Raw genomic sequence first — 25,528 nt, forward strand, 5'->3', positions numbered from 1 at the left:
CACACGCACTCTTGCGCTTTCTGTATCTCTCCCCAACCCAAGTCTTATGGTAAATTAGAAGTTATCCTTTCCTGCCATCAATAATGTAATCTGTCCATATGAGAGACCATGGTCGTCAGACCACTACCATGTTTGACTCTTAACATCGCTGTCGTTTTTTTTTAGGGTCTGGTCCCATCTGGCTGGATGAACTGGAATGCGTCGGCAGTGAGTTGGATATCTTTGACTGCTCGTTCGATGACGACCACGACTGATCATGACGAAGATGTCGTGTGTTGGCGTGTGCTCCTGCCCTTAGTCCACAACACCTTCAGGTGAACTTTATTCAGACATTTGTTTTATTATTCCTCCGCCGGCGATAGCCGGGCAAGAGGAATTATGGTTTTGGCTTGTCCGTCTGGTGTTGGATATCTTGTTTAACCTAACCCAGACACTGAATATCAATCAACTACTGTTGACACTATAGAGTACCGAGTACTTATTTTTATAGGCTTACCTAGAAGTCCCTGGTTCCCACCTGTAAAAGTAGTTTTGTATGGTAATTTCAGTTGAATGCATGAAATAATGTCTGTGGTTAACATATGTCTGTGAAGCAATGAACTGTGTTCAAGATAATCTTCACAATGAGGACCATGACTTTTGAAACTTTTTCTGAAAATCGCATAAACGCATTTACGTTTCACTCAAGATAATGCACAGATTTTGTGAGCAGTTTCATGTAGGAACTATTTTCTTTTGCAGTCATGTAGGAAATGGCTAGCAGCTAGCGGGTGTAGTTCGGTCAAAAGAAAATAGTTCCTCCATGAAACTGCTCATAACAAGGTATGTGGATTATCTTGACTAACAGGGTCATTATTTCTGGAAAGATATTGCCGTTGAGTTTTTCCAAATGTATTTCTTTGGCATTTTGAGCACCACAAGCCATCCAAGTGCCATCCAGTTCCATTGTATTGGAGAGAAGGCAGAAACTCTGCAGCTGATATCTCCAAAACTCAGGCAACTAACACAAAACGATATAGATGGATAAATAGCACTACAGGTGAGAGGGAATATATGTATTTTGGATTTTAGGGTGAGCTGTCCCTTTAAGTAGTTGAAAAGAACAAATTATTAAATGAGTCATTACAGGACATTTTTTTTGCAGTCATTAGCCACTTTCAGACATGAACTCCAGGTCGGGGTTGCTTGCCCTGAGCCTGACCCGGGGGATACGTGAAGTGTACCCTTTCAGACATGAGGCATGTTGCTTTCATACATGTGGAGCACCTCCGGGTGTAAAGTAGAGGGGGGGCGGGGGTGGGGGGAATTTGGGCATGACCACACAATACAGAGTTGTGAAAACTGACCACACAGCTGTACTTCACTGTCTGAGTTAATGCCTTAAGTGAATCGCATTGACATTCAACAAACTATCACGACATGCAGAGTCTGAAAACGAGTTGCTAAAAATACATAATGGGCGATAACTGCCTAACGTTCACGGCATATAATTGTTTGCGCATAACGTTGGTATTGTACCCCGCTGGTCCGCCTGCCGGATCGAAGCGGTAATCGCGTAAGTTAAATTTGGAAAATCCTGGAGCGAAAGGTCTGAAATTCAGCACAGGTTTCTTTTATGGTTTATTATGGTAATTCACGTTGCCAGAACTAGAAAAACATCGTCCTGGCACCCAGAAACTCCAGTAATCCTCAATTTACTATTAAGGTTCGGCTGCACGGTCATTGACTTTCATTATAACCGCCTTTTTGAGACCTCCAGGAAATTCTTACAAAATTAATGTATTTAATTTTTTTCAGCGGGCATCCTGGACCACCTTGAAATTTGACCTTAATATCTAACCTTGGGGTTGATTGAACATTTGATGGAGTTACAAGGCTTCAAAATCCATTGCATAGTTTTCCCATTGATTTCAATGTTAATTTTGCAAAAAACATCATTTTTTTTCGACCCCCAGCTACTTTCCCCAAAAATAATTATTTTTCTGATCTTACACCTCTCAGCTCGAGTCAAGACATCAAATTTGTGGTTTCTATTGTGTTTACCCCCCCCCTATTTGCCCAGTGTAGGCACAGCAACCAATTGCATGGAGATTTACATGAAATATACCCTAAAGTGATCGTCATGGAAACATGGTCACATGACCTGGGAACGCGGATTTTCCGGTGCAAACTAATGAGTTGAAGCCTTTAGACCGAGATTGATGGATGAATGAAGCTTGTTTGTGTTTTTTGTGAAAACTAGCTGGCAGTCGAAAATTGAGTTTCATCTTTTTTTTGTTAAATTTACCTTATTTGAAAGTACATCGTATCTCCACGCCCGTTCGTTGTAGAGACTCGTGAATAGCATCGCTGGAATCGGCGTCGAAAATTGACTCTAGATCTCTAATCTTGTCGTGATCATGCCGTTCTAAGATCGTTATATGACTCCCGCTTTGAGGTACACGCAAAGCAGCGAGGCACAGTAAATCCGATGCCCACGAAGGAGCCTCTCGGGCGGGGGAGGCGGTCAGCGTCATCCGTGGAGGCCAGTTCTGTGCTCTCTCGCTCATGGCCTAAATGGCGTCGTTCAAGCGTGTGTTTTGAGCCGGATGTTCAACTACGGATATGAGGTAGGAGGAATGGAGTCAGGAAGGGATATGGATCGATAAAAAATAAGAACATGGTTAATTATAAATATAAAAAACAAGTACTAATATCAAGATCCATGAAAGTTAAAAAAATGCAAATTTGCAATTCTCAAAAGATGGAAGATGGAAGAAAGTAATTCCTCCGTGAAAAATGTGACCAATCCACAGCTACGATAATCCCACCACCCCGCCACCAGGTGGCATTCATGGAAAGGGGAAAAAATCATATTTTGTGTTTTCTACTGAAAATTTTATTGTACAGTAAATACAGTAAACTGGCATTTGAGGGGTTAAAATTCAGTAAGCATGTAATGTTGATATGAGGTATGAGAGATGAAGTTACCAATGGATAAGAATCAATAAAAAATAAAAAAAATAATTAAGACTATCAAAAATAAGAACTAATATCAAGGTCCATGTACACGGACCAGAGGACGGTTAAGGGTTACCGGGTTAGCGGGGTACAACCCTACAACTCACGCCCAGATGCATCGATTTCCTCGAGTCTCAAGCGCTACAAAGAAAACTGGTCTTTGCTATGTTCAGTCCTAAAATGCATCATCCCACTAGAATTATACAGAATACAGGAAGCTAGACGTTTTTACTTTCAAAATAAAAATGTATTACTTGGTAACAAAAAATCAGAACGGTCGACTCACTAGGAGTTAAAATTGACTTTTCGAAGGGAGCAGATATTCTTCCAGTTTCTCTGTTCTGCATCTTTCAGATCACACACACACAAAAACATTACACGTGCATTTACTTTATTTAATTGCCATTATTGCGAAGGTTATATCCGGAAGTTTCCGTTTTATACTGCCTGACTTGACGCTACTTGTAATTTGCGGTTCTGCACGTGAATCTTCACAAACGCTGTGTAAACGTTAAATCAAAGGCATGAATGCATCCAGATACCCTACCTAGCGATGTCCAATACTGGGAAGCAGGACGACCCTCGCGTCCAAAAATGCTCTATCTTAAATGTGTGTGCTGTGCGAAGCTATGCAAAAATGAAATAAGATCAAAGCCATGAGCGTTTCAATCCAGCAACATGTTGGCTGTGCGGTCCGGCAGATCAGGAAGTGAAACTAAACTGTTTATGGCAGCCACTTCAGCCATAACCACAAAATTACTTTCAAACAAACTGTTAGAATATAACGAGATGTTTGCAAGCCACTTGCTTGGTCTGGTGTATTCCTTGGAAGCGGATGCACTGTATATATGTGGGGATTTCAACAGCCGAATATCTGATAGGGAAGATTGTTTAGTGTCGGATGGGGTGCCGCCAAGAATAGTCAAGGACTCGGTTGTAAATAAACATGGTGACTCTCATTAACTTTCTCAAAGACTCCAAATGTTGTATTGTGAATGGCAGAGTTACCCCCCTTTATGATGATTTTACATCGATCTCACCTAAGGGAAAGGCAGTGGTTGATTACATCATGGTCTCTCAAGATTGCTTAGATTTATGTATTGAATTTAGGGTTATTACTCCCAATGATTTGCTGGAGAGAAATGGTACGGACTGCCTTCAACTTTTGGGGGATCGGTGTAAAGTGCCTGACCATTCCCTATTGCTGTTTAAATTTAAAGCCAATGCTGAAAGGTACCCTACAGTTCAGCCCCCAGTTGCTCTAAATAAAACTAGGCGACCTAGAGTCTTCCCTGATCACTTTCTTTCATCGGAGTTGTGTTGCACTGTTTTACTAGAAATGATCAGAAATATTGAGGCTTGTCAGGGTATTCAGGACGATGTGGATGTCTGCTACAAATCACTGTGCAGTGTTCTCTATGCAGAGATGGATAGACACTCTTCCACTAAAACCTCCAGCTTACGTAAAAGTCCAGGGCGTCAGCTTAAAGGTAAATCCTTTTGGAACTGTGAATTAAATGCATTATGGACTGTAAGAATGGCAGAAAAGAAATTTATAAAATGTCAGGACAGATTGCAGAAAAAATGTTTAAGGGATGAATTTAAACGGTGCCAACACATCTTTGATAAAAGATTACGTTTCTTTAAGCGGAGATTCAACAGGGGTCAAGCGATGCATTTGGAACAGCTTCAGTCTAACAATCCACAAAAATTCTGGAGTGAAATTAATCGTTTGGGGCCTAAGAAAACTGTTAAAATACCTATGGAGGTAAGATTACCTAATGGGGATTTGGATAATGAGACTGAAAGTGTTTTGAAGATATGGGAAAGTGAATTTGCCAATTTGTTTTCAGGAGACTGTATTCCACCAGTTTTTGATGACAGTACTCTGGTCAACATCAGTAATACCAAAGATGCCCATGAGAGGGAGATGGATCAGGATGGGTACACTGTAAACCAATTCCTAAATGGTCATCTTACCTTAGAAGAAGTTACAAGGGCCATTGCTAAAGCAAAAAATGGAAAAGCAGCGGGGATAGAGGGCATTCACAATGAAATTCTTAAATCTCCTAAGGTTCTTCCTGTGTTGCTCAGTTTATTTAGGACATGTTTCTTATATGGTATTATTCCTTCTCTTTGGTATAAGTCTATTAAGCCCATTCCTAAGTCTGCCAATAATGACCAAAGGGTCCCTTTAAATTATAGGGGCATTAGTCTTATGAGTACCGTTTACAAAATGTATTTAAGTATTTTGAACAACAGGCTCTCACATTATTTGGAGATGTCTGACTTACTTGCTGATGAACAGAATGGATTCAGGAAGCATAGGGCCTGTATTGACCATATATACACTGTAACTACAGTTATTAGAGCGAGAATTCAAGAGGGAAAATCTACTTATGCATGCTTTATTGATTTCCAGAAGGCTTTTGATTGGGTTAACAGAGATTTGCTTTTCTTTAAACTAATCCAGGTTGGTGTTGATGGTAAATTTTACAAAGCTATCAAATCATTGTATCAGGCTCCTGTAGCCTGTGTTCAAGTGAATGATATGACTACTGGTTGGTTCCCAACGCCATTTGGAGTGAAGCAGGGAGATGTTTTATCCCCCACGCTCTTTGCCATTTTTGTTAACGATCTAGCCCTGGAGATAAAAAATTCTGGTTTAGGGATACAATTGGATGATGTTGTTTTAGGATGTTTACTTTATGCGGACGATATAATCCTCCTGGCAGTCAGGAAACACCCTGCAGAAGATGTTGAATATTGTTAATCTTTGGTGCTCTAAATGGAGGCTTATGATCAACCAGAGTAAAACTCAGATGATGCACTTCAGAAAAAAGGGTATTGTAAGATCTCTGCAGAATTTCTTATTTGGAACACTGCCTCTGGAATATACAGATTTTTATAAATACTTGGGCTTTACTCTGGATGAATTTATGTCCTATGATTCCGGGATTGGAATTTTGGCAGACTCTGCAGGAAGAGCTGTTGGCTCAATAATAGGTAAAGTGAAATTCTGTAAAGACATTGGCTATTCCACATACTCACAGCTTTATGAAGCATGTGTTTGTCCTATTTTTAGTTATGCAGCTGGAGTATGGGGTTGCAAGGATGCCAAAAAAGTAAATTCCATCCAGAATAGAGCCATAAGATGCTTCCTTGGGGTACATGCATTTGCCCCTATTCTTGCCATACAGGGTGATATGGGTTGGGAACCGGTGGAGATTAGACTAAAGGGAGAAATGATATGGCTATGGAACCGCTTCATTAATATGCCAGAGAGTAGGTTAACAAAGAAGGTCTTCAACTGGGACAAGGCTCATAGTCACCCCTGGATAAAGGAAATTTGTTCTACTCTTAGAGAGGCAGACCTGGCATATATTTTTCACAACATGCTTTGCTGTAATGTTAATATGTTGAAACAAAAGTTATCTCTTAATTACAGAGAGGGATGGGCAAACGACATATGGTCTAAACCTAAGCTTAGATCATATGTTCAGATGAAGCAGCGTTTTGGTCCTGAGCCCTATGTCACTTCCTTTCTAACCAGAAACCAGAGGTCTTTATGTGCTCAGCTGAGAATTGGTATTCTGCCTCTTGCCATTGAAGTAGGGCGGTTCACAGCTATACCAGAAGAGAACAGGATATGCAATGTCTGTGATCTAAAGGATGTTGAAAATGAGTTTCATTTCATGTTTTATTGTACTTTATATGATGATTTGAGGATTTCCTTATTTGACGAAATGCAAAAGCAAAGACCTGAGCTCTTCTGGGCAGATGATGGCCAGAAGTTGGAGTGGTTGTTTAAGACTGAGGTATTTAAGACTGCTAACTTTATCTCTAGGGCCTGGAATAGAAGGCAAGCACAGCTGTTGTAACCTGCTAACCCGCTAACCCTTAAACGTCTGCTGGTCCATGTACATGGACCTTGATATTAATTCTTATTTTTGATAGTCTTAATTAATTATTTTTTTATTTTTTATTGATTCTTATCCATTGGTAACTTCATCTCTCATACCTCATATCAACATTTCATGCTCACTGAATTTTAACCCCTCAAATGCCAGTTTACTGTATTTTCTGTACAATAAAATTTTCAGTAGAAAACACAAAATATTATTTTTTTCCCTTCCCATGAATGCCACCTGGTGGCGCTGTGGTGGGATTATCATAGCTATGGATTGATGACATTTTTGGCGGAGGAATTACTTTATCCCAGCTTCCATCTTTTGAGAATTGCAAATTTGCATTTTTTTAACTTTCATGGATCTTGATATTAGTACTTGTTTTTTATATTTATAAGTAAGTATTTTCTTATTTTTTATCGATCCATATCCGTTCCTGATTCCATTCCTCCCACCTCATATGCGTAGTTGAACATCCTGCTCAAAACACACGCTTGAGCGACACCATTTAGGCCATGAGTGAGGGAGCACAGAACTGGCCTCCATGGATGACGCTCTGACCGCCTCCGCCGCCCAAGGCGCTCCTTCGTGGGCATCGGATGTTACTGTGGCCCGCTGCGCCTCGCAGCTTTTGCCTGTCTCAACGCGGAAGTCATTGAAACCTCTTAGAACGGCAATGATCGCGACAAGATTACACATCTAGAGTCACTTTTTGATGCCGATTCCGAAAATGCTCGTCATGAGTCTCTAAAACGAACGGGCGCGGAGATACGATGTAGTTTCAACTAAGGTAAGTTTTACAAAAAAAAACATGAAACTGCCCATTTTCGACTTCCAGCTAGTTTTCACAAGAAACGCAAATGAGCTTCATTCTATGGAATCAAATAAGGGCCAAGCTTCAAATAATTAGTTTGCACCGGAAAATCCGCGTTCCCAGGTCATATGACCATTTTTCCATGATTGATAACTGCAGGGTACTTTTCATGTAAATCTCCATGTAATTCGTTGCTGTGTGATGTGCTGGGGAAATAGCGGGGGGGGGCAAACACAATAGAAACTACAAATTTGATGTCTTGAGTCGAACTGAGAGGTGTAAGATCAGAAAAATAATTATTTTTGGGGAAAGTGGCTGGGAGTCGATTTTTTTTTTTTTTTTTTTTTGCAAAATTAACATTGAAGTCAATGGGAAAACTATGCAATGGAATTGAAGCCTTGTAACTCAACCAAATGTTCAATCAACCCGAAGGTTAGATATTAAGGTCAAATTTCAAGGTATTTGGTACAGGATGCCCGCTGAAAAAAATTAAATACATTAATTTTGTAAGAATTTCCTGGAGGTCTCAAAAAGGCGGTTTTAATGGGAGTCAATGGGCGTGCCGGTGGACCCCAGCAGACGTTTAAGGAGTATTTGAGTTTCTGGGTGCCACGACGATGTTTTTCTAATTTTTTCAACGTGAATTACCATAATAAACCATAAAAATAACCTGTGCTTAATCTTACACTTTTCGCTCCAGGATTTTCCAAATTACACTTACGCGATTATTGCTTCGCACCGGCTGGGTGGACCAGCAGGGTATAAGGGTTAAGTAGGTTCAGGTGGTGGTTTTCATGCTGTACAACTTTACTGTATGTATTTTGGGTGTTTTCTGTTGGTTTTATGTTTTGATCATTGTTTGTTTAAATGATGAACAGTAAAAGTGTCCTGTAAGCCCATGTGGGCTGGGCTTCATTCGAAGCATGACACTTAAATAAAGAAAATCAATCAATCAATCATGTAGAAAGCCCCGTGAAGTAGCGTGGAAAGCCGTCCTTGTTTTGGGTCTGTTGCTAGGCAGAGCGAAACGGTTTACGGCAGCTGTAAACCGTTGCAACACATTCTCATTCAGAGCACGTAGCATATTGACGCTTTGTCCCATCCCTTGTGCATTGCCAGAAGACCTGGATGTTAATCCAGGTCTTCTGGACTCATTCCTGCGGTACTCTATTGTATCACCTGAAACTCTGTAGACTTTTTAATTACACTTTATAGTCCTTTGAGTCTCTTGTAGGGGTGGAAAGAGTACCAAAATAATCTACTGAAGTAGAAGTACTGTTCCTTAAGTAAAATTACTGGTTTAAAAATCTACTTAAAAGTAAAAATCAGCTCATTGTGTTGCATTTGGTACGGCTGATGTGAAGTGTTGCATTTGGTACGACTGATGCCGGTTTGCTGTACTTGTCATCCAGAGAGGTGTGTTGATCACATGCTTCCCACACACAGCATAGACCCCCTCCCTCCATTGCGATGATGTCATCTGGCGACTTCTAGTGACTTTGAGCAGCCAGTAATTACTGTCCTTGGAAACAAGTTTGCAACACTGGCAGTTAGTGAGGGTCAATAGATTGGAGAGTTTTTGGTGCACAGTTGACAGTAACTAGTGTAAATGTAATTAGACTTTCTAAATACTCAATCTTTGCCATAGAAAGTAAACATTTAAAAATACAATTTTGGTGACTAGGACTAACTGTAACTTGTAACTTTCCACAGGGAATGTGCGGCTCGTGCCAAACTAGGTGATGGACAAATGAGTCTGGGGCACTGTGTGCAACGACAGTTTCAACACTTTGGATGCTACAGTGATCTGCAGGATGCTGGGATTTAGGAATTTCCGCTTTATCCTCCGCCCTCTGTTAGCCAACAGTGGTAAATAACTTTCTTTCATGCAATCATACACATGCTCATAAACTCCTCAAAAAATGTTCGTAAACGTTAATTCGGTTGATTATTTCTCCCCTTTAATAATACCAATTGGTATTGTATGTTATATAATTGGAAAGCCTGATTAGTCCCCTTTACAAGGAGGTACAACTTGTAAGGATGGTGCATTTGTGGAATGAGCAACACAGCTAGCAGTGTGGGTAGCGCTCCAAAAAAAGTGCCAAAATCCCCTGCAATATTCTTCTGTTGGTATTCACTCTTGTTGTGTCACATCAACAATGTAACCTAATGAGAGAAGAGTATATATTTTAAGGATTCCAATTAGATAATTGAACATTTTGTGGGAAAAGATAACCAAAGTAGTATACATCTTACATGTTTGGAGGGGATCTTGTAATGTTGTAGTAGTAATAGTGTTCAAATTATATTGATGTGATGTGATGTTAGCTTTGCACAGAAACGGCTGGTAGAAATACTGCTGATTCTTGACTGGCAGGTAATGCACACACACACTACCAAGGCTTGTCAACAAATTCTTCGGGCTGTTTTTGTTTTTGTATTGTGTGGTATATTTTTTGTCCATCCTTTTATTTTTGTACGGTCTCATAACTTTTTGAGTAGTCAACTTTTGTTCGTATTAGTGTTTTGTTTTTCCTGCGAGTGACTAGTGCACTAATATATATTTATCCATCTACCACCATTGCAGCTACCACTATGACACTTGACCCCAGTTCCCTTTGTGTTGACCATGACGTCACCGTGACCACGCCTGCTTCCACTGCCCCTGCCCCTTCCACCACCACCACAGCTCCTCCCACCACAACACCCTTTGCTTTATGCTTCAAATAAAAAATAAGCTTTGGGTCAGATGAGTTGTCTTATTTATTTTTTGGGTCATCATGATAAAGATATCTATATGTTGCGAGATCTTGTTTGCCACTGGCTACCGTACTGCAGGTGCATGTTGACTACACTGGTGGCACAAGGCAGCCCTTGACTATTGTCTGACGTACATCAAATTAACTGGGAAGAAATAAACATTGTGTTACGGCCACTGTCAAAGGCTTGTTCAGAGGAGTACCAATAAGACTGAGTCAAATGGTCAGATGGGCTGGCCAAACTCAAAGAGGGATGGACACACTGGCATCAAAACTCGATAAGGAGAGCTGTGAGGTGCGAGTCAATTCTCTTTATGTAACTGGGAGAGACGCAGAGACATTCTACAATTCCTTGGTGTATGATGGGCGGACGGAAATCCAGAATTTGACTAGTTTTGACTTTAAAGGTGACATGTATAGAGACAACAGTGCCCTCTACTGGCCCAAATTATCCACTACTCCATACTAATGAATGATTCATCACATGCATTTCCTACCAATGGTGCTTTAAACTAAAAAGTGGTTCCAAACCTTTTTTGTCTTATGTACCCCTGAGCCGTTTTGCCGTGCCAAAGCCCCTCACTCATTCACCTAAAGTTCTATTAAACTAAAAGGTATTCTAAGGCCTATAAAATAGCCCTACAGCCGGAGGCAGAACTTGCCATTTTCGGCTGCTCTGCTATAGACCTTATTCGATAACTCCGGACGGCGCCATATTGTTGACAAACTGCAGCCGTAACGTAGTCTGGCCGAGCGTATAGCAACAGTTATGGCTTCGTCAAAGAAGTGATGAAAAAATAAATTTGGTCGGCGGTCGGACCCCTATTAAAAAAAACTGACGAGTAAATATAACTCATTATATTGCCAGGTATAACGTACCGGACATTGTGAATACAGACAGCATTGGCATAGGCTACACATCTCAGGAGCTGAAGGCTTTCAAATCCCTTGAGTCCTAGCGTTAGGCTATAACTATTTCATCTGTGGCAATTGGTCTGACATTTTTACTTTTGTGCCACCAACTACATCATCAAACATTGTCATGACAGCAAAGGTAAATAACCTTAACGTTAAATGTTTGTTTGATCTGACGCTTGCTTGCATGAGCCCAATGTTAGCCTCTAGTCTCATTATTTATTTGTTTTATTTGGACGGGACAGTGCAAAATTAATGAACACAGAAACCATAGAACAGATAGTAAAACCTGGAACATAGTAAAAGTGTAAAAATTGCCGGATTTAGCACGAGGCTAATTTCCATCCGTTGTCCCCATAAAACATAAAACACAATAAACATAACATGTAAAACATAATAAAACATAGATAAAACATAGGTGGTAGCAGCAGAACACTCTAAAACTACGTGAAACATAAGTAGCAGAAATACACTCTAAAATACATGGCAGCAATTACTCTTGTAAAAATAAAATTACATAATACACAAAAAGAAAAACATACTACCTGTGAGTACATGACTGGTTTGTTTTCAGCCATTTTTTGAGACTGCCTTTGAAAGTGGCAAGGGTGGGGCTGTCCCTTATGGAGACTGTTCCATATTTGGCTGCCTTTTATTGACAGGACATTCTGACCAAACGTGGTCTGTCTACGATTGACCTTGCAGTCTCCTCTGGATTCTGACCTGGTGCCAAGTCCAGTGCTTCTATTTTTATGGATGAATTCCTGTAAAGGAGGGGGAGCTAGTCCATATAGGCACTTGTAGAAAAAACAGGCACTCTTCAAGACCTTGAGATTCTCAAAGCTCAGGAAGAGATGCTGTTCCAGAATGTTACATTGGTGGTATGACAAAGGTTTTCTAGCAAATGCCTTGATGGCTCTGTGATAAAGCTGTTCAATAGGTTTTATGACAGTGGCACCTGCAAACGACCAGTTTGTGAAGCAGTATTCAATGTGAGAGAAAATCATGCAGTGGAGATATGTTTTAGCTGCATCAACTGTTAAGAAAGGCCGGATTTGGCTAAAATTGGCTAAATTAAAGTTAATTGTGCTTTTCATTTTTTTTATGTGTTTCTTGAAGGAAAGGTTAGAGTCCAAAATGACTCTGAGGTACTTGAAATGGGAGACCAATTCCAATTCCTCCCCCCCCAGAAACATATTGGACCCATACTGGTCGTTTGCTGAACATCATGCATACAGTTTTTTTTGTATTTAGCAACAGGCACGTGTTTTGCAGCCAGTGATGGACCTTTTCTAATACATTCGAGATTGCAGGAGATCAGGTCGGTTGTTTTTCCCTGTACAAAAATGACCGCGTCGTCAGCGTACATCTGCACACTGAAGTCAGGGCATATGTCCGGCAGGTCATTGATGTACAGGGAAAATAATAATGGCCCAAGGATCGATCCTTGTGGCACACCAACTGGGTTGTCAAGAAAAGGGGACTTGACACCATCAACCATGACATACTGTTTTCTGTTTGTTAAGTAGGACTTAAACCATTTTATAGTATCAGCAGAGAAATTGAAATTAGATAATTTAGCCAGAAGTACTTGGTGGTTGACAGTGTCAAATGCCTTCCTGAGATCCAGGAACACAGCACCAACATATGGGTTTTTGTCAAGCATATGCTTAACCTTCTCAATGAAAAGACAGTTAGCTGACTCTGTAGAGTGATGCGCACGGAAGCCAAATTGTAGTGGGTGGAGTGGGGTGTGACCTTTGTCAAGATGTTTAATCATGAGTTTCGACACCCACTTTTCAGCAACCTTAGATATGGTGGGTAGGATGCTGATTGGCCTGTAGTTGGCCACTTGTACCCTACTACCTGATTTAAAAATTGGGGTCACAATGGCCACCTTCCAGGATGATGGTACCTCCTTTTGTTTAATTGATTGGTTCACCAATATGGTGATGGGTTTTATTAGAGCGACCGAGTGCACTTTTAAGAAGTCTGTGTCCAGGCCATGGCTGTCCCTGGCCTTAGAGCATTTCAGTGCCACAAGGATTTTTCTTACCTCTTCCTTACCTCTTTTCTTACCTCTTCTTTCCCTTCACGTTTGTGGACAGTAGCTAGTAGCCAACGCCTGGGCTTTTATTGCTGCTATTACTACAGCCGTGTATTAGGCCTATTACACAGCACACTATCACTGTTGTGAAATAGCTCCTGACGCAGTAAAAACGGCATTAAATAGGCTAGTAAGTAACGCTGGTTAGCGTCCTAAGATATGACAGCTGTCAGTCACTTTTAAACTGCGCGCTGCGGAATGTCAACAATATGGCGGCGGTGGGCGTGCACGTACGTGAGTGACATCAATCGAATAAGGTCTAGACTCTAGACTCTATAGAGACACTGCATAACGCGTCATCATTCAGAAACCACGCTGTAACTGCCCCACACCGCCAGTTTAACTTTGTACTTGGCATTTTGCTAATAATATATTTGTTTGGGTCCTACCTTTAATTTCGTCCTTTGGCGGAACTAATCTGCCGCGCGGGTTTCTCTGACACAAAAGAACGTAACACCATTCAAGCCACTTTGCCGCAAAGCAACACGGAGCTGTGAATTAGCTCAATAAAATAAACTTAAGAAATTAAGAATGAGCCTTCAGCCAAAGGCATACAGACTAGAAGGAAGGAGAACCTGCAGCACGACATTTAGCCCCCTGTTAGTGACAAGCAGCCTATGAGGTATGTTTAGTACAAGTTTATTTAGCTCTGTACATTATGGTGTCATGTGCTAATGTGGTAGCTACATGCTAACGTTGTTTAGCTGCAATGTGAAATGAAGACACGTACATGCATTCCCCTGTTGTAATTTAATGTCTTATTTTCTCTTTCAACCCAGTTTTCACGGGTTACTGTGCAACAGTAAACAACTCAGTACTTTCATCAAAACCTCGTCACGTCTGTTACTTGGGGAGCTACACACGCCCAAGACGGGGGGAAAACAGAAAGCCCCCCTCCAATCCTGGCGTTCTCCTATGTCACGTGCATGGTTGCATGTTGCACAAAAAGATCGTATATACAGAAGATGAAAACTCCAACTTCCTTGACAGCTATCCACATTTTTCTTCTCGCCAGTTCTCAATGGCTTCCTTGTTTTGCTCAGGAGTACAAAAGGTGCGCAGCCCACCACACAACAGCTTTTAGCTAAAGCTCTGTTCATTTCCACACACCAGCGTCATTTTCCTTGAATTAAACATAGCTCAAAGCTGTTGTGTGGTGGGCTGCGCAGACAACAAATGTAAAAAATCGCCAGTTCGTTTTTTTGTACTCCCGAGGAAAACAAGGAAGCCATTGAGAATTGGCGAGAATAAAAATATGGATCTAGCTGTCAAGGAAGTAAGTTGGAGTGTTCATCTTCCGTAAATACGATCTTTTTGTGCACCACGCAACCATGCACGCGACATAGGAGGACGCCAGGAATGGAGGGGGGGTTTCTGTTTCCCCCCATTTTGGGGGGAAAACAGGTTTCTGAATGATGACGCGCTCTGCAGTGTTTCTATATGGGACCCGTTTTTAGCCGACTTTGACAAGGTCAAGAATGACTAGAGACTGAGGTTGGGGGGTGGGTGACGGACGGGTCGTCCAGCGGTATCTAATGGAGCCCTTGCATGGGATCCCATGCATACCATCTCTTGCAAACACCTTACATGGCTGGTAGCACCACATTGTGATGTTTGGTATCAGTTTTTTTTCTTTTCCTGTGTCTGAGCATGTTTGTCTTGGTCTATAAAAAACTGAAAATAAAATATTGGGGGGGGGGGGGGGGGAACAAAAGTTCTTACAACTGATTATTAGATGAAAATAATTGGAATGGCTCATTTTAATAGAAAGACATTTGAGTGAAAAAATAATATTCAGACTTGCCCAGTAGCAGGTTCAACTCCTTTTCGTCAGTCACCTGAGACAATTGAGCTTTTCGTTTTTACTTGACTTGAATTCGTTTAGAAAATGTCAGTTTTACCAAGAAAAAACCCACTGCCACCATCACGGACAGTGGGAAAGACTGTCCACGGGTCAGTAGGGAATAAACAAGATTTAATGTCCTATTCTTGTCAAAGAAATATAATACAGGAGATGAAAAGACATGGGAAATGTTGCATTTCATCCATGCTGGGAGCATGCAAAAATCATATTTCAAGACCAGGATGAGGGGTCCAGCATGTGGGCCTTGTCAAAGGAGGTGCCATTGGGGCCCACCCATGTTGCTATTTGTACCCAGATGTGTTACACCCCAATTCAGAAAATCATTAAAATGTATTTTTTATTTATTTTAAATATAACTGCATGTTTCTAGAGAATAGGGCCTTTTTTTCTTTTCTTTTTTTGCTTCACATGGGGGGGATTTATACCTTTTTTGGGGGGGGGGGGGGGCTTAGACTTTTGGAAGAGAGGATCTGGGGATCTACAGGGGTCTTTGAGGGGCTTTGCCTTCGAGGGGGTCCCCATCACATTCATGGATTGTTAAACATCACCATTATTTCATTTACAAGAACCTATAGAGAATGTAGAGGAGTAGCTATTTTGATTATAGTTTCACTGTTACCTCTATACCTACAATACTTTTATTTTATTGAATGCTGGACAAAATCATATCTAACAAAACATATTTTCGGATTGCCCAAGGGGGCAATTGTAACCCTAACTTCTTGCATTGAATTCAATATTATAGTCTTGTCCTTCTCAGGGAAAATATATCAATTGCTTACATGTATGTAATGTAAAATGTGTTTGCCAGACATTTCATTGTGCAGATAGCTTTTTATATATTTTTTTACTTATTTGTACTTACAGTATTGTACTTGTCGTGTGTTTGTACGTGTATGTTCTTATGGCTGCAGTGTGGGTGTTAGCCCAAGACAAATTTCCCACCTGTGGGACAATAAAGTGAATCTTGAATCTTGAATTTTGAATAATTTTTTTCATCTCGTCTCATGAGGTTGGCCTGTTTGTAAATTCCCACATGACTTGCAGGTCGGTGGCTGTTTTGTGCATTTCTCATACCAGGCATCGGCCACTGAGCAGGCTCGCTAGCTCGGCCGATGCGTGGCCTCACCTGCCCTACAGCTCGCTGAGCTGGCCCTGCAACTCGCATAGCATGGCTTGGCTGCTGCGCGGCCTTACCTACAGCTCGGCCTCGACCGCTCTATTGGCATGCGCAGTGCACAATTGCCCAACTTTGCGTCACTGATGACATCACAATGATGTCATAGACATTGTGATATCAGTGGGACAAAAAGCTGAAACAGCGCCACTTGAAACAGTCGACCGCTGTGTGGGCTCACCTGCTCTTATGACATCCCTGATGATGTCACAATGCCTATGACATCACTTCCGGGACAAAAATTACAGACAGATTGCCCACTTGCTCCCTTGTATTAATAATATAGATGGGTTACGTGATGGATGCTGCAGCAAAAAAGATGTTCTGATCGTCAAGGCAAAGTAATAATCCCAGCCTATTTTTCAGCTCACCTGCCGAAAATAACATGCCCAAACTTAATGGAGTATATCTCCACAACTACAGGATTTTTTTCTGAAATGTATTCTTTTCAAAAGATAGCCAACACCTGTGAGATTGCTGTAGAAGTGTCAGAATCAATTCAAAATGTACTGTATCTGAGTAAAATCAGTTAGAACATAGCAAAAAAATAAAAAGTCAAGCTCCACCAAAAAAAGAACACTATTTTGGATGAAAATCAGCCAAATCCTTCTATGGAGCAGTTGAGTAATATCAGTGAGGATGTCATCAGTGATGTCACTCAAGCAAATGTGATCGGTGGTGATGTCAGATATGTAATCTTGATGCAAGATTCAAGGGGCCATCTTACGCCCAAGGCCATGTCCACACGGAGACGGAAGCGATTATTATTTTTTTCGTTTAAGAAAAGTTTTCCATAAACACGGAATCGTTTCAAGAAATGTGTGCATCCACATTAAACCACTGAATACCACTGAAACCGCTGTAGTATATATGCCAGGCCGGTAAGTGGTGCTGTAACGCTGCCACATCACAGTGCAACGTGTGGTTGTCAAACCTCTCACTTCCCTATTCATGTTGTATTTGCGAGGGATATATATAGAGCAGCCCGAGTATGTCCGTTACACTCAGGGTTTACATTTCATTTCATTAAATTTTGTCCTATATTAAAATTAGGGATGTCAATTTTCGGTTAATTTCACTTTCGATTAACCGACGCTAATAATCGATTAACCTATCGGTTAATTCATAATTTTTTAATATTAAATGTTTTTTTTTTGTTTTTTTTGTCTATTTACTCAATGAGCTCATGCCCAAACAAGGCGTGTCTATTTAGATGCTGAAATGTTAATGCTTTTTGTGTTAGAATTATGCCTTTATTTTTTGTTGGCTTTGCTGAAATTTATAAGTTTATTGCCACATTTTGATCAGGTAATCATTCCAAAATCATTCTGGCTCTTATATGGATGACAAGGAAATATATTTTTGAGAGCTTTATTTCCTGTTTATGTAAACATTACAACAACAACAATCCGTTTTTTTTTGACGTATCAACACGTCATTGGCAGTCAACTGTTGGATTTTTTTTGACGTATCAACACGTCATTGGCAGTGAACGTGTTAACTGATAGACCGACAGCAATAACCGAACAACGACGTTAGCGACGGTTAATCGATTAACGGTTAACCGTTGACATCCCTAATTAAAATATTCCAGAATTGCATGTTGTATTAGAAATAAATATTATTTCTATCTAATACGTTTAGCCTGATTTTGTTTGTGTTATTGTAAAAACTTAGCCACCGCTAAGCCTTCTGGGAAATATCCGATGAAGGGTGGGGAGGGGTGGATGTGTGGAGCCCTGAGGATGTTGTACACGCTGTTCTCCTGTCTACTTGTTGCTGACGGTGGTAATAGAGGAGCATTATATTTTGCTGCAAGAGCCCTAACAGGCTCAGTAGCTGCTGTAGCACGAACGCTAGTGCACTGTGCCATTGTTGCTGGCGGAGAGAGGTGGGGCTATGGCGTCATCGGTTCAGGAAAGATGCGTATGGGTTGTAAACACGGAAATGCAAGGGTGGCGTCTTCAGATTTATTCACTCTGACCCGGTTTTAAAAAATAGCGTATACTCCCAGAACGTATACTCCCAGAACGCTGGTTCCGTCTGGACGAAACGTCTATATGACAAAAAACTTTAGCGGATACACCTAAACTCGTCTGTGAGAGATCGAGGCGGCGCACCCGAATCTGTCCCAAATCTGCTCCACCACTTTGGGGTGTAGCTGCCACTCCGTCTGCCGGGGGTTGCCCCGCGACAGCAAGTCCGCCCCGAAGTTCAGTCGGCCGGGCAAGTGCGCCGCTGACAAGGAGCGCAGGCGGGAGTGTGTCCAGAGGTGAATCTCCGCCGCTACTCGGTTCAAGGTTCTCGACCGTACACTGCCCTGCTTGTTCAAGTAGGCGATGGCGGCTCTGTTGTCCGAAATGGTGTACAGCCAGGCAAACAGCTTCCAGCTCTAGCACGTTTATGTGGTGAGGGACCGCAGCGCAGCGACCATCGGGCCGCATCCGTCGAAGTCACCCTGCGATGCCAGTGCTTGCCCGGGTCCAGGTGGTGACTGAGGAACCAGATCTGAAACGGACGCATGTGCAGCCACCCCAATGGGAGTACGGCGACAGCCCATGTGCCCAAGAAGCATGACGCACTGATGCACCGAGGCTGCGTGACCCAGGCGCAGAGAGTGGGCTAACCGCACGAGGCATCTCTGCCTTTCCTCCGAGAGCCGCGCATTCATGGTCAGCGAGTTCAACTCCAGCCCCAGGAAGGTCGTGACCTGGGCCGGGGCCAGGCAACTCTTCTGCCAGATTATCAAAAACCCTAGGGCCTGTAGGTGATCTATCATGGCCCTGGTGTGCGCGATGGCAAGGTCCGCCGAGTCCGCCGCTAGGAGCGCGTCGTCGAGGTAACAGGCGCGTATCCCCTTCGCACGGAGGGACAGGCCGAAGGGGAGGAGGACGCAGAACTCGTAGGCCGTGCGTGCCCTGGAAGGAAAACCTGAGGTATTTCCTGTGCCTCTCCACCATGGACACATGAAAGAAAGCATCCTTCAGATCCGTCCTGGAGCCCTCCTTCTTGGGCACGGCGAAATACCTGTTGTAATACCCCGCATATTCCCCCACCTCCGATACCAGGCGTATCGCCCCCTTGGCCAGGAGGGTAGAGAACTCCTCCTGAAGCATGGTCACGGAGACCTCGTCCCTGTTGGGCGCAGGAATACCGTCGAAGGTGGGTGGGGGCCCCGCGAACTGCAGCGCATCGCCCCTCTGGATGGTGTGAAGCAACCACGGGGTAGGGGCGCACAACCTCTTCCAAGAAGAGATCCTGCTGGATAACGACGGTCTCGCCATAGGACGATCCACAACCTGAGAGCTCCAAACTCACGTCGGGCAAGAGCACAGACTGCGGTAGGCTCGCCCCCTAGCTGGGCCGCTTTCGCCGGCCATGGGCACTCCGGAGGCATAGGCCTCTTGAAAGCTCCATGGTGGCGTCGGGCGCTGATTCCGGTGGCTCCCTTCCCCCCCTCCCCCAAGGAAGGCAGGCTAAGTGCGGCCTGGCCTAGTGACTGCGCTCGGAGCAGCCTGCGTGGCCTGCGGCGGGCGGTTGCCCTGGCGTAGGCGTTGGCGAAGAAGGCCATGACCTTCCCTGCGTTCAACGCCACGCACTCCACCATTCGCAGGGCATAGTCCGTGACCATACGGAGCTCCCTATAGGCCTCCGGAGTGGCGGCACCCTGCAGGTCTGCCAGCAGGGCCGCCTGATAGCCCTGGAGGATGGCCAGGTTGTTGGCCATCACTGCCGCCTGGCCGGACGCCAGATACGACTTCTCGGCCAGCTTGGCCGTCATCTGGCAGGCCCTGGAGGGAAGCTGAGGCATGTTGGAGGACGGCGACAAGTGGGCCGCCACCGCCTCCTCCAGTGGTGGCATGGTCACCATGGTAGCCCAGGTCGGGCTCGCCATCCAAAACCGACCACATGGCGAACCCCTGTCAGGGGGCCCTGGCCTCCTGTGGGCGTCCCCAGGATGTGCGTACGGTGTCCTGTACGTCCAGACACAGCGGCATGTGATGTTGAGGCTGACCGGAGGGAGGCTGAAAAAATCGGCCATGCAGTAGGGAGCTAGGGGGGGGAGGGGGCTCGGCCTAGACGATGCCCAACTTCTCCACGGCCCTGGCCATTACCTCCCTGAACTACCTTTGGTAAGGCTCGCCAGCGGAGGCACGGGCCTCGTGCTCGGCCGAAGCGGCCTCCTGCTCCCACATGCCCTCACTGTCCTCCTCGTCACTCAGTTGGACCACGACGAGGTCCTCACGGTCATAGACCGGATTGTATTCCAGGCTGCCCGCATCAGCCTCGTCTGGCAAGTGGGAGCTTGGCCTCCGACGGGCAAGCCACTGGAAGGCATTTTCCCACGGGCGGTAGTGGCCCGATGGGGCGCGCCGACATGAGGAGTGCACCACTCCACTTTCTGCAAAAGTGTGGGTCTGCCAACGCGCGCTCGGCATGCTCAGGCCCCAGACAGAACATGCACAGCTCATGCGAGTCATCGGTAGCCATCTCAGCATTGCATCGGCTGCAGTGGCGGAACGGTGCGTTCGCTTGCATGGCTGGGTGAGACGGGTCCATGGACAGTCTGGTCAGCGAGGCGAAGGAAAAAAGCACGAAGTGATTTCGGCTAACCTAGCAACGGCTACAAGCTACGGTGCGGGCAACAGTAGATACTAGCGCTAGGCGGGCAGCTAAGCTAGCTATACACAACCCCAGCCGGGGAGGTAATTAGCTCAGGCTAGCGCAACTCAACAGCTAATAGCTAGCCACAGACTGGCTAGCTAAGAGACTACCAAGCTAGCTGTAACAGCACGAGAGAAAACTCTTAGCTTTTGCAGTAGTTCCTGGCGAAGAGGGCTGGTTCGACAAGGTTGTGCAGTCCTCGTCCGCCGCTCCCGTTTGGGTTGATGGAACACGAGGAGACAGGTGTCACTGCTGGCTAAAAGCTAACCGAAGCTAGCATGGAGCAACTTGGCATAGTGTGAGATTCCGAAGTTCGAAACGAAGTAAAACTATACATCACATCACTTATATGTTGACATTCTGAGTGAGAGCAGAAGTAGCTCAAAGGGCTGATGTATAACACATGTATGCTGTGTTAAAGTTGTGTGACCTGTCACTCACAGTTTTTAAAATGAAGTGAATTTAGTAAAAAGCACAGCCTGCTAGCGCGAGCCACTCAAGGCTGGCTCCATAGGGTCCCATTATGAGCCGACGTTCGTTTACAAACACTGATGTCATAATATATCACTGATGATGTCATGAGGATCTGATAATGTGGGGGGTGTATATTCTCCTTTCGCACTTGGGCAATTGGCATGTCATCGGTGAGATGTCATCAGTGATGTCACTCAAGCAAATGTGATGCCATCGGTTTTGATGTCATCAGTCAGTGATGACATCATCAGTGAAGTCACATTGAGCGTCGCCTTGCAACTCCGGACGGACAGATAGACAGACATGCCGACAATTATGGATTATTCATCAATAGACCTGGTCAGGTTTGTTTTGATCACATATCCATTCTTGTTTCCCCCTCGCAGAGCTGCCAGGTAGACCTGAGGCCGTGGCACATTTGTCTGTCCGTCCCTCTTGCTTTGACAAGCGGCGTGCTTGGGGATGAAGGTCTGAGTGGCGTTGTCCCGTTTCATATGACTCAGATTCGTCTGTGTCGAGTGCGTGACTTTGGTCGGAAGATTGGCCAGTTTGATAGCTTTCCGTCTGAGTTCCCACTCGTTCCACTCATATGACTTGACCATGTTTGTCTCCAGCGGGTGGGTCTCAGTCTGAGTGCAGCTGTCACATATGGGCTTCACCATTATTCTGTCGGAGTACAGAGTGAAGGCAAACTGCTGCTGGAGTTGGAGGAGTTTAAGCAGCTCAGGGGAACGCTTGCTTTTCTCTGCCACTTGTGCAATGAACTCATCTGCAGCGGAGGCAAATTTCAAGGCAGCTTCTTTGCAAGTAAAAATATAGAACCTCTCTCTGTGCTTCAAGACTCCAATGCTTGGATTCCCTGGCAGTAACAGCCCATCCTTATTCACAAGCGTAAAGCCACAGACTCTGTTATACTGCAGCGGCAGCTTGTCAAAGTTGGCTGTTGTTTCAGGCAGGAGCCACTCCTGAGTCTTACACTCAAACGGATCGATCCGGTCCTCTGCAGATTCGGTCATTCTCTGTTCATCTGTCTTCACCTCAGCCCCCTCCAGCAGCTCGTCCAGCCGGGCCTCAGTGAAACTCTCTGACTGAGTGACGATGAAGGGCTGCAGGTTCACCACCATGCTGTCAAGGATGTTCAGCAGCCCCATCTCATCCTGGAGTCCACACCACAGCTCTGCTAGAGCCGCGAAGTGTGGAAAAACATGTGCAGTTGGTACAGCTGTCTTTGAAGGCATTGTCTCTTTCAGCATGTTTATCTGCAGCACAAGCTGAGTCTGCAGCAGTTCAACTTGTTTGGAACATAAACATACATCAGCCAATATGACTTTCAGGAAAACCTCATGCTGTCTGACATTGTAGAGAGCCTGTCTCAGCAAGTCAAGGGACACATCTCTTTCCCTAGGCTGTTTGTGAGAATCCATCAGTTTCTCTAGTAGAGCTGTGTATTTCCACGCCAAACTCTGCGATAGAGTCAGTTTGTTTTCTATGCCTTCACTGGTGGCTGGAAGAGCGTCCTTAAGAATGGCAGGTAAGTCGTCAATGCCTTCTCCTCCCTTCTTGCTGAATTTGTTGAAGAGTCGAATCCCTGTGACAAGCTTGGTCAGCTCACTGAGCTGCTGCTCCTTCTCCTTCCTCACCAGCGACATGAAGGCTCCCAGTTCAGGCTGAGGGAAGACGCTCTGTAAGACAGCAGTAGCCTCTTGCTGCGTGCTGACATCAGTGGGCGAGCCCATGCCGGAGCGCAAAAGGACATATTCCATGATCTTGCGATAAACAGCCTCCACCTCCTCCTGTGTCTTTACCCTGCTGTCAGTGATCTCTCTGCTCACTGGGCTCAGCCTGGACTCAAGCACCCGGCGGGACTCCTCCATTACCATGCGTCGAGAGGTGTAATTCATATCAAAATAGACTTGCATTTTAATAGTGTCAAGGGTTGGGCTACACTTTTCCATAAGTTTGTCCACACACAGCTCCTCAAGTTTTTGGACATCTTGCTTGGTCAGTGTTCGATCAATGATGAACTCATTTGTGGGGTCCAGCACAGCAGCTTTCACCATAAATGCCACCAATGTCTCCGACACAGCATTACCCTTCACTGTACATTTTTGGACTATCTCACAAGTAATGTTTTTCATCACCTCTTCTCCTTGAGACCGAGACATTTTTAATGATAGGTACTATGCTAATTTGGCCACAGTTAGTTATATTAGGTCCGGTCCTACTTATAGCCTCTGCAGGGAAGGATTTATGACATCACTGATGATTTCACTGTCTATGACAGAAGGCCCTGGAAAGTTCTCAGCATGCTCAGTTGCGCCAGTTTTGACTTTTGGCACACACCCGTGTTCTGAGCATGCTCAGTTGCAACAGTTTTGTTTTGGGGTATTTTGGTTGTCTGTATTGTGGTCCTGGAGCAGGGGTGTGTGGGTATAGTGACATCACTGATGACATCACCCACTGATGATCAGTGTTGGGCAAGTTACCGTTACTTGGGAAATGTAATTAGTTACTGATTAGTGTTTACTCCTTAAAACCACGCCCAGTCATGCCCACCCCCTCCATATTCATGACATTTCCGTGGCGCTCTGCCAAAAGTGTCTGACAGCCTGGTGATAGTGTCACGGGGTGACTGAGGCCATGGGGCAGGTTTCATAAGTGACTATGGTTTATTTTAGAGTGCAGTGTTTATTTATCCATATTGTGTGCTGTTTATTTACTCATGTTGCTGCTGTGGTTTGATCAAATCCTATGGGATAGGCTATTCTTATCGTGTGTAATTTTAAGGAGTTGTGTTTTTCTTATCTCTTATCTTATTTTATGGTGTGCTAAACTTGGCTTTAGATGTGGACGTATATTATATAGCTTCTTTGCATGGATTATTTAACCAGTAGGCACATCAACATGGACAGTTGCACCTGGCACTTTTTCCCCCTGCATTCCCCCCTGCCTAATTGCCTCTCAGGGATTGGTCCTGGCCAGCCTGCCCTGCTATAAAAGGCAGGTGAACTCACCTGGGCGGCCTCTTTCCCTGGGCGTGTTCATACCTACCTGTCTTCACTTCACCTGTGGGATCCAGCAGTCCATGGGGTCCGATCATGCTGTGACGAAATCTGATGTGCCTGAATACAGATGAGTAAAAGGAACGCGACCTAGCTGTCCCGTTGCTTTGTGTGAATCTGTCTGTAATCTACCGCCGAACCAGAAGGTGATTGCACGTTTGTGTGCTGTGTTTGCTGTGTTTCCAGTGAGGCCTCGTCACTCCAGCTGCCAGCAGTGGGACGGACCAGCGGGACCGAGAGACGACCAGCCACTTGATGAGCTCTCAATAGCGAAGTGAAAGGAACGTTGATCTGCCACTGCCTTGTGTGTGTATGGGTTACGGCAAGGCCGAATGCACCACTGATTGCTGCATTATTATTGTCCGTACAGCACACGCTGCTTCGGGAGGATGGCTGGGAGCACTGTGGACCAAGGGCGGAGCTACAGCAAGGCCGGGAGGACAGCGCCCCTGCCACAGGGGGACCCACGGACTCCATTGGAGAGACTGAGCAAAACACAGGTTTTTCATATCGCATGGACACGGGACTGAGCCCTAGGAATTACTCTAGTTAGTGGCCGGGCCAGCGAAGCGGCAGGGCCACTTATTGTATTTGCCTTTATTATTTTTCTTCCTCCCGGGAAGTTCGACTTCCCATGGATGAAAACTAACCAAACTTTGCACAAAGGTCCAGTCCCATGCCAAACGTCTTTGACACAAATTTGGGGCCAATAGTCCTAACAGTGGCACTACAGCGACCGTCTAAAGTTTAAAACTCTGAAAATTCATAAAAAATCAGGCA

General features: G+C 44.4%; 1 pseudogene across 1 annotated transcript; it reads right to left on the reverse strand.

Moving 5' to 3' along the window:
* Positions 1-22,006: 22,006 nt before the first annotated feature.
* Positions 22,007-23,851, reverse strand: LOC310800482 (cilia- and flagella-associated protein 206 pseudogene; annotated as a pseudogene). Its single transcript has one exon. The product of its transcript is annotated as a cilia- and flagella-associated protein 206 pseudogene (transcript).
* Between the last annotated feature and the right edge of the window lie 1,677 nt (positions 23,852-25,528).

The sequence above is a fragment of the Poromitra crassiceps genome, assembly GCF_964638095.1.
Source record: "Poromitra crassiceps genome assembly, chromosome: 30".
NCBI classification, from domain to species: Eukaryota; Metazoa; Chordata; class Actinopteri; order Beryciformes; family Melamphaidae; genus Poromitra; species Poromitra crassiceps.